Raw genomic sequence first — 15415 nt, 5'->3', positions numbered from 1 at the left:
CCGGAAGGAGGCTACAGCGGGGTGTGCCTACATAGCACGTCACTTTCATGTTTTCCGCGCAGTGCTCCATATGAGGCAAATTAAGTTTTGTTTTTTGGAACTTTCTGGATTTTAAAAAAAATTTTTGATCCGGGATTGGTTGAACCCTTGGAGGCGGAACCCGCGCTGGGGGTGGGTGGGTGGAGCAGAACCTGCGGGGCGGTGGAACCCTGCGGAGGCGGAACCCTACGGAGGCCGAACCCAGCGGAGGGGGAAACCCAGCGAAGGGGAAAACCCAGCGAAGGCGGAACCCAGCGGAGGCGGAACCCAGCGGAGGGGGAACCCAGCGGAGGCGGAACCCAGCGGAGGCGGAACCCAGCGGAGGGGGAACCCAGCGGAGGGGGAACCCTGCGGAGGAGGAACCCTACGGAGGCGGAACCCAGTGGAGGGGGAACCCAGCGGAGGGGGAAACCCAGCGGAGGCGGAACCCAGCGGAGGCCGAACGCCGCGGAAAATAATGACGTGATAAACTTACCTGTAAAAATCTTTGCATACATTTTTTTAAACTTAATTAATTAATTAATTAATTAATTTATGGCTGTGTTGGGTCTTCGTTTCTGTGCGAGGGCTTTCTCTAGTTGGGGCAAGTGGGGGCCACTCTTCATTGCGGTGCGCGGGCCTCTCACTATCGCGGCCTCTCTTGTTGCGGAGCACAGGCTCCAGACGCGCAGGCTCAGTAGTTGTGGCTCACGGGCCTAGTTGCTCCGCGGCATGTGGGATCTTCCCAGACCACGGCTCGAACCCATGTCCCCTGCGTTAGCAGGCAGATTCTCAACCACTGCGCCACCAGGGAAGCCCTACATTCTTAATATATATTTTTAGGATAGATGCCTAGAAGTGGAATTACTGGATCAAATCCTATTTTAAGGCTCTTGATTTTTATGGTTACATTTCTCTATGAAGATTGCAACAATTTGCAAATCCTATTGAGGTATGAAAATGCCATACCCCACAGTCAGCCAACACTGAATGGTATCAGTTTTTAGCATTAGCTAGTTTGGTGGGATGATAGTATGTTTTTTCAGCCTTTTAAAAATTAATACTTAAGTTGAGTTTTCTCTCTGTTTTATTGGAGTTCCTCGGACTGTTTATATCTTATATCCACTATTCTGTGAAGATTTTAGTATGTTTTCTAATGAAGTGTATGAATTCTGAGTTCATTATGGATAGATACAAATACCTTGTCTGTCTTACTTGTAGCAAATTTTCTTCTCAGTTTTGTTGAGGGGGAGGGGAGAGGTCTTCATTTAGTTCTGATAATTATATTCTTTGACTTACAGAAATTTCACATTTTCCTTTCCATTAAATCTTCTAAGTTTTCCTTTTTGTATTTCCTTCAACAGCTTTTGGTTTTGGAATGTCCTATTCGCAAAGGAACGACAAAGGTACTGGTTTCTCTGTCTACTTTGGGGTTTTGCGCTCACTTAGCCACCTGGAGTTTACTTTAGTGTTACCCTTAGGAAAGATCTAATTTAATTTTTTCCTAAAATTTCAGCCATGCTATTTTATTTATTATGGCCTTAAATTTTATTTCTGGTAGGGCTGATGTTCATTGATTATTCTTTCTTTTCGTGGTCTTTTTGGCATTTCATGTGCATTTTGCCTATAGGTGACTTTTATCATTACACTGTCGAATATTATTAAAATCTCATTGAGATTTGGATTTGGATTGCATTTAGACATATAAATTAATTTGACATTTTTACAACATTCATTTTCCCATCCAGCAACATCATATATCTCTCTACTTTTATGTCCCATGAGCAGGTTTTGTGATTTTTTTCATATAGCTCATGCACATAAGCTTATCCCTAGGGTTTTTGTGTGCCTTGTTGTTAAAATAGTGAGTAGGACTTTTTGCTGTTTTTCTATTTAAAATATATTCTCACTGATAATCAATATTTTAATTTATGTTCCTGTCTCAAGTATCAAATTTGTATCAAATCTTGACGGTTTTTCAGTAGATGCTTTGGAGTTTTAAGGTTATAGGATGTGATACTTATTTGCGTGTAGTCATTATGTCATCTCTTCACTTAAAATAATTATATCTCTTTTCTTTTTCAAATATTAATGCACTGTTTAAAGATATTATTACAGGCATACCTTGGAGATATTGCAGGTTTGGTTCCAGACCACCACAATAAAGCAAATATGGCAATAAAGTGAGTCACACAAACATTTTGGTTTCCCAGTATATATAAAAGTAATTTTGTATAAAATAACTATAGTGTAGTCTGTTAAGTGTGCAATAGCATTATGTATAAAAAAAGCACGTACCTTAATTAAAAAATACTTTATTGCTAAAAAATGCTAACCATCATCTGAGCCTTTAGTAAGTTGTAGCAGTAGTATCAAAGATCACTGATCACAGATCACCATAACAAACAAAATAACAATGAAAAAGTGGAATATTGAGAGAATTAGCAAAATGTGACACAGATGCAAAGTGAGCAAATGCTATTGGAAGATGGTGCTGTTAGACTTGCTTGGTGCAGGGTTACCATAAACCTTAATTTTGTAAGAAACATAGTATCCGTGAAGCACAATAAGTGCAATAAAACAAGGTATGCCTGTACATAATAATGGGAACAGAAGGAATCTTCATCTTATTCCTGTTGCTAATGGGAATGCCTCTAGTTCTTGCTTTGCTGTTAAAATGACTGGCTGTTGGTTTAAGTTAAATATTCTTCCTCATGTTAAGGAAAGATCCTTACATTCCTGGTTTGCTAAAATATATATATATTTTAAAATAAGGAATCAGGATTGAACTTTATTACTATCTTGTCATTATCCTTTGAAATAACTGTACATCTGTTCCAACAACTATATATATAAACACATACATAGACTGATTTCCTAATACTAAGCCATCTTTACATTCCTGGGAAATATTTTATTTGATTCTGGTATATCATTTATTTAATATACTGCTGAATTGTATTTGTTAGTGTTTAGGATTTTTTGTGTCTATATTCATAAGTAAGATTGACCTGGAGTGTTTCTTGTTGTTTGGTGTTATTTGTGTTATGTTTAGATATTCTGTTTATTCTGGCTTTATAAAACAAAGGGAAGCATTCTGTCCTTTTTTGTGCTCTGGAATAGTTTGTGGGTTTTAGATTCATTCGGTGTGATTTCCTCTCTCTTGCTCCTCTGTGACACTTGCCCCTCTCCATTCCCACACCTTGGGTTTTTCACCTCCTACTCACCCATGTCACTGTTTGGACTGTGGGGAATGCAAGGGTGAGATGCAGGTTGATGCTGCCTGCCTACCTGCTGCCAATGGGTGTGTTTCCCCAGAGTTTAGTTGTGGATGCCTTAAACAGGCCCCATTGTGAGCCATCTTAAAGGCATTCACCAAGGGCACCATATGAAACAAGGGGCAAAGAGACCCAGCCACAGGTGGTCCAACAGAAGCCCAAAGACTGGGAGCAGTCAACCTGCCAGCCATAGACGGAATTGTCTGTCTCAGGGAAACTGCCCTTCCCAGCAGAGAGAAGGCCAAGGAGACCACCAAAGCCCAGTGAAAAAGAGGCCAACTATGGTACAAGCACCACACAGGAGGTCCTGCTGTCAGAGTACAATGTCCCAAGCAAGTAAGATCATTGAAGTCTTCCCTTACCTAGGACCTGAACCTTGAACAGGATGAAAAGTCACCCATGCCTCTCTTTGCCTGAGATAGGCCAGTGTTGGGGGCTGTGGTGGGGAGAGGAAGGGTGGAGGTGGGGAGATTGAATTAAAGGAAGGTTGCAGTTTTGATATTACACTGATTGGGATTTAATTATTTAACACTTGCCGGAGAACTTTTCTCACCAGAAAGTGCCTAGAAAGCTGTGGAACCTATCCAAGCATGTATCAAGTGGAACAATTTCACAGAGCAGAGTGAGTGGGGGTAGTTATTCGAAAGACTAGTATTGGCTTCTGTTTGCTTCCAGTGGAGTTCAGCTCATTTGGCAAACAGGCCCAATGAGAGGCACTTAGAGAACAATCAGAGTGGGATTCCCAGCCCTCTTTATATAATTACTTTTAGAGTGTTCTACTTTATTGTGCTTTGGAAGGTGATGGTAATACATCGCTTAATCTAAAACTTAGACATTGTCATTTGCCTTTTATTGATGTAGTCTCTATTTGAAAATAGAATGGAAGGACAGGAACGTGCTTAAAGAGAGCAGTGAAAATGGCGCACATGGGATTTGGGCAAGTTATTGAACCTTTCTGTGCCTCGGTTTCCTCATCTGTAAAAAGGGCATAATAGTAGAAGCTAACCTCATAGGGTTGTTGTGAGGATTAAGTGGGTCAATCAATGCAGGTAACAAACTTACAATAGGGTTGACACAATATATGTGCTGTTTATTCATATTTACTATTTAGGGCTTCAAAGTAAATTGTCAACCCACTCCCAGCAGTGCACCTGTGGTAAACAAAGACCATTCACCTGTGTTCCCCTCACTTTCATTTACTGACTTAAACACCTTTTCATAGTTTTAATATCTTTACTAAGGACTTAGAACTTACCATGCCATGTGCAATACTGAGTAATCTCACCTCAATTGGAAAATAAAGTTCATTTTCCATCACACACATAAGTATGTAATCATCAGTTTGTGAGTATTTAGACCTCTCACCTGAGCACATTTTGAGAAAGTTTAGTTGATTCTTATTTTTTCCCAAAGATAACACAGTGCTTGGGCACACATCTCAACAGGGAACTCTATGGTACAAGGCTGCTTCCTACTCCTGCCTTGTCCCTTTAGCCTCCATCTGTGCTACTTCTCAGGCAAGAGGTCCCGAATCTTGCTGGTAACTCACATTACAGAAAACACGTCTATTATTTATATGGAATTTGAAGTTTATATTATTGGAGTAAATCATAGTGGCCAAGATGGAAGACAATGGTTAAGAAGCCTCTGTGGATGTTAAGACACAAATTAAAAGCAGATATATAAGAAATGATCCTCCTGTCCCAAGAATGCTCTGAGTAGGGGTTTAAGCTCTTAGAACACACCTTGCTTCGTCTGCTTCTCTTCACACACATTTGCATGTATGTCCATCCCAAGCAGCTAGAGAAAATAGAGTTGAATGATTCAGACCATTTCCGTGGTTTCATGAGCAATCATCTAGTCTAAAAGACTAGGCCAAGAATTCTGGAAGTGGAAAATTTAGTGTTTCACTAAAAAATTTTATAAGCTATCTCCCTAAGTATGAAATAGCTTCAGGGAGTTGTATTTTTTCCTGCCAGTTTGTCCCTAACTATTTGAGTCCATTATTTTCAGGGGAGCCAAGAGATCTCTTAATGAATTGCAGGGACTTCCTCTGATGCTTAAAAAAAAAAAAATGCAGCCATTTACTGTTTTTTTCCGATTTGGAGAACTTCAATAAAATCTTTTTATGCACCCTATTTATTTTCCTAGACATTTAAAATTTTCATGCAGGCTTGGCATGCTCAGTAATTCAAGTATAGCTTAAAATGGCCAGGTTTTACTCTCCATGGATTATCTTTGGGGACTGAGGGTTTAAAAGGCTGACAGCCATGAAAAATCCCAGGCCTGCCTCCAGCGGGGCACGCAGAATCCTATCGCCACCAAAAAGTAACTTCCGCCTGCTCCACAGGAGGCATAGGACAGTCCTTGTAAATCATAGAACTTCACGCAGCTAACTTTAGAGCAGTGGGGCCATCTAGACTCCAAACAGGGAAGTACTGAGCGGAAAAAAAATCCCTTCTGCGATCTGGGTATTGAGAGGGTGAAAAGTGAAGCTTGTACATGTCGGACGCTCTTTAGCAGGTGATCAAGACAACGCAGCTGCTCAGTGACTTTCCTAGATAAAACACGTTAAATATTAAATTTTAAATATTTACTATAAGTATTTAAATTGAATAGATTACATATTAAAAATTATATTTTATGAGTGTGCTGGTATAAAAATGAATATATTCCTATTTTATATTAAAACATTTTATTCAGCCTAAAAGTTAATTTTTTTTCTTTTGACTTAAAAAGAAATCAGAATATTTTTGTAGAGTCCTAGATGTATCGTGGGCCATAGGCACTGTGCCTAGGAGATAAATCTGTCCTGCTTGCACATACAAGTGAAATCAGGGGTTTATAAAATCCAGAAACCTTCCTTCCCTGTACTTTCAGACCGTACTGAAAAGCGTCCAGACATGCTGAAGGACTTACTATATTTCTTTGCATTTTGTGCATTTGTCTCCTATTTTAATGTTTCTTATGCATCATATAATAGATGGCACATTTAACATGGTAGTGGTGGTTCTTCTGTTTCCTAAATGCCTTCATTGAATTGATGATCCTTCTTACATATGTAACATCTTAGACTGGAGGAGATATGGTACCCTAGCCACGATGAGGAAAAATGGGCATCCCTCTTGGAACTGTCCTTGACGTGGCTCTTTACCCTCCCTATCACCTGGCCACACATCAAGAGGTGTGTCCTTTGTCATTTATTACTCAACGTTGGAAGCCACACAAGGATCAATTCTCCTGTTCTCTTGTTTGAAGCAGTCACAAGCCCAAACACATCCATGGCAGAATGACAAGGTCATATTGTAGAAGGACAAGTGGGATGAGAAATATTGTTGTGGGCACCTTTGGAGAATTCAATCTGCTAAACATCCCCCCGCCCCAGAGACAAATTAATAGAGAGTCGGGATCATTTCTAAAGGGAAGTGGGTGGCAAGGGTCATGAACAAAAAGAAGTGACATTTTGCTCATTTTGTTGTGCCACAATCATCCCTGTTTCTTTACGGAATGGGCGACACACCCAGTACGCTCAGGTGGTGGGGGTTATTGTTGAGCTATTTGCCGAGGGGTGAGGAAACAAATGGCAAAGAGTGGCCAGTGCATCCTCTCAGCCAGCTGAACTGAGATGTGAAAGGTCATTTAGAGTGGCTGTGTTTTTGTGTCATCTGACACCCTCACAAGTCAGTTGCTGCCTTCTCAAGAGCTCTGCCATTATGGCCTCTTTCCCGGGACTCTGCCACTCAGTTCTCTTGCCATTACCAGTTGCCTTGCTCCCTGCTCCTCCTGTCTCCATGGCTTATGCCCCCTTATGGCTTCTAGAATATTGTCTTGATCAAGTCTCCATCACTGCTTTAGTTAGCTGTGTACATTGGTGGTAGGAAGCTAAGTGCTTCCAGACATCTTCCCAGCAGAAGCTGCTCAGGGCACCTTCCTTGTTAACTCGGATTTTATCAGTGATCTGGGGCACCTGGGAGGAGAGTGGGAGAGGGAGTGACTCACCTGTCTTTGCTGAGTTCAAGGGTCATGCTGTAGCAGATTCTATTAGCATCCAGTTTGGGGCTGAAATTTTGGAAGATGGATTTATAAGAGCCCATATTAAATGCTATTGTGAATCTAATCATCTATCACAGGCATTGCTGCTTCAGAAAATTGTTCTTTTCCCAACTGATTCCTACCTAAGAGCCCACAGAGATCACATGCCATTTGCCTCAAGATAAATACTTTTCATTACCTGCAGAAGTTAATTTCCTAAGGTTAGGCCCTGGGTGAATACATGAGGAGAAAAGAAGATGAAATCTCTGAGGGTAAAACACAAAACAAAGTGAAATAACTTCTTAACCAAAGCGACTGCCAAACTCCTTAACATCTTCCTTCTCTCCTATCTCCATGAGGGTCTATTGTCTTCCCTGTAATTGCCATCCTTGAGCTCATTTGGCTCTTAAAGCGAAGAATCAGCCCTTTGAATTCAGTACAGACAGAACCAAGCCAGCTTGTCTGACTATGCCATGCTAAGTGCTCTGGAGGTCAGGCTTCAAGTGGAGTCAATTACCACAGGGCCTTTGGCCCCCGAGCAAGCCAATGCATCTCTAACTGGAAGTTTCTCTAGGACCCTTAGACCCTCGGTCTTCAGTACCTAAGTAAAGTATAGCTTGCCTCACATAAAGGAGCATACATTATCACCCCCAGAATGGTCAAGGACCTCCCAGATCTGCACTGGGATGTGCTGTGGAACAAACACCATGGACCTTCTCCGTATGGAGAGAGATCTAGGCTGCACCTTTTATCTGTCAGTGTCAAAAGTGTATACATTTATAGTGATCAGGAAAGAACACAGAAGAGCCTAGAGAAAGCAGACGGCTGCTTAGGTCTACAATTGTTCATCCTGTGTATACATAGGCACAGAGAAGCGGAATTTTGAGAGGCTGTATATACTTTTTGTTGTACTGTCTTAGAATCTAACACACGTAAGAATTTTTGGCATGGACAGATATCAAAGTCTGTAGCAAACAATCATTCAGGGTACACATATGGGTATACATATAAAAGTTTAACTATGTGCATATGTATTTAATTCATAATATCTTAGTTCTCACTGCTGAGAAGCTCTACATTTTATAATATTACTTCATCAGTGAACGCTAGTACCAAGATTTTTATCATCGGAAACCTCAAATATTTTGTGTTTGGAAATGGGTAAAATCTTGAGGAGAAAAAAATGGCCAGGTCCTGCATTATGTATTTTTCAAAGGAAAGCTAATTATTAGATGAGGGTAAAACTTGGGGTTCCCCCATTAGGGAGTGGATTCCAGCCGACGAAGCCATGTAACGTCATCCTTGCTCCATCCGCTTCAAAACTTAAGAATATTTGGCTTCTGGATAGCGTCGGAAAATGGAAGAATAGTCTTTATTACTAGAGAACCGGCTTTCCCTGAGGGAGATTTAAATGTGTGCTGCACATGTGAATCCTTTTAAAGAAATTGCTCAGGGCTGGGAAATTTCCAATCCCAACCTCCCTTAACCTGCAGATTGAGCGAGACACACATCTGTTCTTTAACTGCACAGTACTTCGAATCTAAACAAACAAGCCCTTCCACGAAGAAGGGTCTGCTCTCCTGGCCTTGAATTTGGCTTAAGTTAGCCTTTTCCCTGCTGGGTACGTCTTCTCTGGGGACCAGGAGACAGCCGTCTCCCGGCACCACCCGGCATCAAGATCGCCCGCAGCAGCCTGCGCTGCAGTCACGCATCATGGCCACTAGATGGCAAGAGGGGACTGAGTTGGGGCTCCGGCGGCGGCTCCTTTCACCCTGCAGGGGGAGAAACACTTTTGTTTCTCTGCTTTTTCTTCCTGCCTCTTTGTTTGACTTCACCATTTTCTCTCTTGCTTTCCCTCCGCTGTAGTTACGTCGTGGTTGGCTTTTCAGCACCTCCGTTCTAGGAGAGCCGGCCTGGCCCCGTTTCGGGCCGCGTGGGCTGGGCGCACACAGGGCTCTTGCGATGACCCTGGCTGTCCCGCGCCCAACGCAAGCATTCGCTCCAGATCCTTCGCACAGTTCCTTTCAGTTGTCACCCAATCCCCGGCCAGGTGTCCCTGTCTCAGAATGGGCCTATGCTCTGCTCTGCATAACTTGGGGGAGGGGGAGGGAAGAGCGGGAGTAGCGCTCTTCATGCAGGTATTACAAAAAAAAAGAAAACAGCTTCAGACCGTGTGAATCAGAATATTATAATCTTGTGATGGGGATTGAAAAAAAAAAAAAAAAAAGATTCTGTTGAGGGAATGCAGACCAAACCGACCCCAGACCCGCCGTGTCTCCATACTGCACTGGAATTGGCCTTTCACCATAGGCACCCAGAAAGGAATTCAGAGGGGGCTGGAGGAAACAAGCTGCTGTGATAGATTTTTGAAAAAGGACATTCTAAAGAGCACATGAGTTTTATTTGGTAAATGACTTAATAATCTGAGGAACCAAATCAAATGCTGAATTGCGGGCCTTCAAAAGCTGGGGAGAGCAGCTGCCAGGCCTTTGCTGCCCCAGTGGAGGGTGGTGGGAAAGGATTCATAGGACTGGGAGGGGGGTGGTAGTGGGGGTGAGGTCTCCCAGGCCTCCTTTTGCAGCAATTAGAAGTCTATGTCCCCCTTGAGGCAGAGGGGCGACTCCCATTAATGTTAATGAGATTTCTGCTCACAGAGAGCAAGAGTGGGGGAGACTCCGGGACGAGTCCCCAGTGGGGTGGGCTTCCATGCTGCAGAAGAGGGACAGAGTCCTTCCTCTCTTCCAGTTGGACCTGCCAGAGCACCAGGGAGGCATCGAGTCAGAAAGGACCTTAGCAGGTGGCCTTCATCAGCACCTCCAGCTCCACCCTGGTGAGGGAATCCTGCCCCATGGCCACCCCGTCCCCTGCTTCCAATCTGCTAAAGAGGGGGTTCCCTGGGCCTCTGGCCAGAAAATTCCCTGTGCAGTCTGAGTGGTGATGGTCTCTTGCCTGGGTTTACATCCCAGCTCTGCCAAGTTTCTAGCTAAGTCTAGTTTCCTCCTCTATAAAATGGTGATAACAGTGGTACCTACCTCATGGGGTTTTATTTTGAGGATCACATGGAATAATGAAAATCAAGGACTTAGTGCAGTATTTTGGCCCATATAAAGTGCATCTAAGTGGTTATCATTTATTATTATTCATTTAGGCCTGTATTGGCAGCCTATTCACATCAGGCAGAATCTAGTTTTAAGGAAACACACCTCAGCGCCGTGATGGAAACATTTCATAATGAAAACCTAAGCAGGTGTGGAATGAAAATGCCTGCCCTTTCCAACTTCCCCCTCACAACCCTCACATACACTTGGGGCAAATGAGATCAGGATAGGCCAAGTTTCTCAGTTCCCCTCTTCCTTTTCTCGGTGGCAGCAGTGTGATTTATGGCTCTGAGGGGAGAGCCGCCCAAACTCAGTTGTTTCAGCTGACCTTCCCTGTGAGTTTTCAGGTTGAAGTGAAATCCAATGGGGTGTGAACTGAAACTCAAGAATATCTTCTGAAAAGTCCAATGGTGCTGAGCTCAGTAAGGAATCAAACCAAGCCAAACCCTCCGCCTTGCTCAGTGCTGCTGGAGCTCACAAAGAATGGGCCACTTCTGAGCTCCACAAGGAAGGGGCTGCTGCCCGGGCTGGGAGCAGAGAATCCCTGCTCTCCCTGGAGCTGGCCCGTGCCAGCGCCCTCAGAAGCTGTCATGGGGACTCCGAGGAGCTGGTTACACTGAAAAAGTGAGGCTGTGATGAGAGACTCGCAGAGGCATGGCCAGGCTTTTCTCCCCCAGGGAAGCGGGTTCTAGCTCTTTCCAAACCACTGATACCTTCTAAGTTGAAAAGCCGTGGCACACTGAGAGTTTGGGTTAAGGCATGGAGATCTAGAAGCTTTTCTCTTAAAAGGTAATTGTTAGTGTCTGTCTGAAAAGCCAGCGTGGTTTCTAGGGGATTCTGAAATGATGTTCTTAACGCAGAACTAAAGTTTTAAAAGATGGAAGGAGAAGTTTCTGGTCAGGGTAGGAAGCAAAAAGCATGAGCTTTAAAGCCAGACAGTCCTGGCTCACACCTTTGATAGCTGAGTGACCTTGAGAGAGTCACTGAATCCACTCTTCATCTGACCCCCTCCCTACCCCAATGTGTTTTGTACTTATGTTCCAATCAGAAGACTGCAATGAGAACTAGGGTTTATAATAATTTTACTCATCAAAACTAAGTGCACCGAGTGCTCAATGCATTGGAGTAATTTCATTTAATCTTCAGAACACTTCTATAAGGTAGGTCTTGAAACAGCATGTAAAACATTGGCCAGCTTAAAGTGGTTTGGCTCTTTAAATAACTTGTTGATTAGTGAAATCTGGAGTTATTTTACAGACAGCACTAAGCATTTGCAAGACAGCGGCGCCCCCGACCCCCAACCAAGAATCTTCAGCCTACAGAACTCAAAGGATAGAAATGTCGTCACCTGAGCCGTTTACAAAGCATTAAGTCCTTCAATAAGGAAAATCTGTCTTCCAGCAGCATGAGTAGCTTGATTACTGATTTGAGACTAGCCAATCAGCTTCTGCCCCAACCCCTTAAATTCCGCCCGGAGTGCTGGGTGGGGAGACAGGTTGAGAGTCTTGTCGTCTGTCTCTTTGCCGGTCGACCTCTCGATAAAGCTCTTTCTTTTCTCAAAAAGCTTGTGCCAGAGTGTTGGCATCTATGCGTATTGGGCAGCTAGCCCTCGGAAGCAGTGTGATTCTCACTTAATAGGGAGGAAATAGAGACTTAAAGACTTAGAATGACCTTTCTAAAATATAAGTCTAGTATGTTAGTTCTTAGTTAAAAACTCTACCATAGGTTTCTTAAATTCTTTAACCTAGCCACACACAGCGCTTCATGTTGTAATGCTTCGGGACTTGGTACTTGACCAGTGCCATCTTTCTAACTTCCTGACCTCTAGTCCATTCTCTGACAGCAAAGAACTGCTCACCCTTCCCCAGTTCTCATACCTCAAGGCTCTGCACAGACTTTCTTCTTCTCTTTTTCATTCTGGGGAGTCTCTGGCTAATCCTTCAAGGTGTGACTTAGGTATCCCCTCTCCTCGAGGGTAATCCCTAAGTCCCCAAAGTAAGGGTAAATGTCTTTTCTGGGTGATCTTGGTGAAGTTTCTGGGTCTGCCTCTCTTAAGGGTGGTCAGTGTCTGACCAGTTATCTGTCCCCCCAACTAGGTAGCAGCAGTTGATGTCTTTTACTTTTGTATCCCCAAGACTTAGTTTGAGTGAAAATTTTTTTAAATTTAAAGGTATAGAAAAGAAAAATGTAGATTTTTGCTCTAGGTCAAGAACTTTATAACAGCTGTCCGTGGGTGGCAGTTCCAAGTCCTAAAGAGATGAAGGTATTCTAACCTAACATATGTGATTTACGAAGTCATCTTTAGTGGCAGCAGCAGCGTTTGTATCCACTGCACATCCCAGCCCATGCTCTTCACCATTAGTAGTGAACTATGAGGGAGTGAGAGGCATTGATGGGGAGTGTCATGGGCAATTAATAAAGGGAAAATACTGTGCTGAGTAGAACTCTATTAGAGGTCCTGGGAATCACGTAATGAAAACCTCACTTTCTAACTCAGCATGTCCTTAGATTATTGGACAACAATAGGAAACGCCTATTAACATGTCTCAGATCATTAGAAAAACAAGGAACACAGTTGAGGAAATGCTGTTCTGTAATAGGGTTCCTTTGGTACCCCAACAGCCTCAGCCTCTTTCTATATCATCTTACCTCATTGATTCTATTTTGATCCTTCCCCCAAGTAATGCTTTCATTGAACCACTTCTCTTCTCAAAACTCAACAGGTCTCCCCATCAGCAAGGTTAACTCCAAGTGCCTTAGCCTGACACCAAAGAGACCTTTTTGCTGCCCTGGTTTGGGATTCTTTCCATTGCTGGGCTTCTGCAGCAGGGAGACCAGGATGCCCACTGCCTCTGAGCAAGCCAATAGCATACCTCATTTTGGAAGTTTTGATACATTCTGCCAAATTGGTTTGAAAAAGGCTAAAGACAAATGATTTTCGAAAACTCACATATCATACACTTTGCCCCCAGAGTCTTTTCAAAGACCATCTGGCTCAGGAGTTCTCAATCTAGCTTGCATGTGGAGAAATAAGGGCTGAAACTCAGAACTTCTGACTTCTTTTCTGGTGTTCCCTTTAGTTTTCAATTCTTTTCATTGTGGTTCAGACTTCCTGAGGCCTTTTGAGAATCTGACAGCTATATACCATCTTGAAAAAATATCCAGGTGCACTGGTCCCCTGCAACACTCACAAGAAAGACCTGGGACAGAGCACAAAGGGAAATGCAGGCCCATGTACCATATGCCACAGGGTTTTCCTCATCCCACTCAGTCCTACTCTGCCCATAATGTCAAAGATGCTATCACCCTTTTGGAGCTCTTCAAAGGAATCCAAATTGGAAGGCCAGGTTCATATTTAGAATTCTTGGACTTCTTGTCATTTCTCACTGGAAAGTAGTGGCTGGGAGTGGAGCTGGGCCTCATCCCTCAGCTGCTAAACTTCAGCCCACAGCTTGCCCTCCCCGCTTCTTTCCATCACTGGTGCTATCCCACCCTGTGAGAGGGCCACTTGGGCACCTGTGCTATAAAATCCTACCCTGCAGGTTCCACCTCTGTCTACAGCCGTCCTTTAAGCAGAGTGGCATGGGTTATCCTCAGGAGGATGGACCTGGGGAAGAAGCTTGGGCTCTTTAGGCTGGGATGTCCAGGGTTTAAGAGCAGAAACTTGCATCACAAAAGGAGGGGGCCGGCTTATAGTGGGCACGTTCCCTTGGTTTCCAGCACCATGTCCTGTTGAGAGGGGCAAAGCCAGAGCAGGGCACACCTAGACACTCCTCTTGTTTGATCTGAAGGCAACACTACATCTGTATGTACTCAAACAATTCTATAGACAATTTTTGAGGATTCCCTACCCTCTTGTAGCTCTTCCATAGGTCCCAGATTAGGAACTTCTTTATTCTTCATTACTTAAGAATAACAGTAGATCCCATTTGTGTTGCCCTTAATAGGGTATAAAATGCTTTCACGTTCAAAAACTCATAATCGCACTTGAGTCCTAATTTCTTTATTTAACTCTATTCATCCACTTGTCAAAGAAATGTGCCAGGAGCTAGGCTATCAACTGGGAACTGCAGCAGTGGATAAAAACAGATCCTTTCAAAAAGTTCAGCATAGAGCTGCTATAGGACCCAGCAAGTCCACTCCTAAGTATACTCAAAAGAAACAAAAACATATGTTCCTTTAAACACTTGTATATGAAGATTCAGGTACATTCTTAATAGGCAAGAAGTAGAAACAACCCAAATGTTCCTCAACTAATGAATAAACAAAATGTGGTAAATCCACCCAGTGATATTATTCCACAATAAAAAGGAATGAAGTACTAACACATGCTACAACGTGGATGAATCTTGAAAATAGTATACTGAGTGAAAGAAGCCGGATGCAAAAGCCACATAGAGCATGATTCCATTTATATGAAACCCCCAGAATAGGCAATTCCATGGAGAGAGAAAGTAGACTAGTTGTCTGGGGAGGAGAGATTGGGGAGTGACTACTAATGGGAAGAAGGGTTTCTTTCTGGGGTGATGAAAATACTCTGGAATTAGATGGTTACTCATCCTCCTGAACACACTAAAAATCATTGAATGCTATACTTTAAAAGGGTGAATTTTATGGTATTTGAATTATATCTTTAAAAAAAGGAGAAAAAAGCAAAGCAAAATAGATCTTGTTCTTGCTTTCACGGAGCCTACACTCTGGCTCTATGGAGGCCTCTGCACTTAGCTTGGGAGGTTCCAAGATGGGCTGACAGGGCCCCAAAGCAGGCCCATCATTTTCTGTCGCCCCCCGACCCCCAACCTGACAGAGGTGGGGTAGGGCAGCGAAGGACCTGGCAGGAAAGGAGCAGATGGCTTTGCTTCGCAGCGTCAGTTTCCCCAGTGGCCTCCGGAGGCCTGTCTTCCCCCGCGTGCTCACCGGGCTCACCCCGGTGTGCGCGCACCTGGCCCCTGAAACCCCGCACGCCGGCGCCGCCCCCGCCCCCGCCCC

At 43.5% G+C, this 15415-nt stretch overlaps 1 long non-coding RNA gene across 1 annotated transcript in view; it reads left to right on the top strand.

The window, feature by feature from the left end:
• The first annotated feature begins 444 nt into the window (after nucleotides 1-444).
• The window catches only part of LOC132367810 (uncharacterized), a 54536-nt gene continuing 39565 nt past the window's right edge, over nucleotides 445-15415 (top strand). Inside the window, exons 1-2 of the long non-coding RNA XR_009503858.1 lie at nucleotides 445-516; nucleotides 1383-1424. This is a non-coding gene — a long non-coding RNA (uncharacterized LOC132367810). The remainder of the gene's footprint in view (nucleotides 517-1382; nucleotides 1425-15415) is intronic.

The sequence above is a fragment of the Balaenoptera ricei genome, chromosome 6, assembly GCF_028023285.1.
Source record: "Balaenoptera ricei isolate mBalRic1 chromosome 6, mBalRic1.hap2, whole genome shotgun sequence".
Lineage (NCBI taxonomy): Eukaryota > Metazoa > Chordata > Mammalia > Artiodactyla > Balaenopteridae > Balaenoptera > Balaenoptera ricei.
This window is presented reverse-complemented; position numbering and strand designations above follow the sequence as displayed.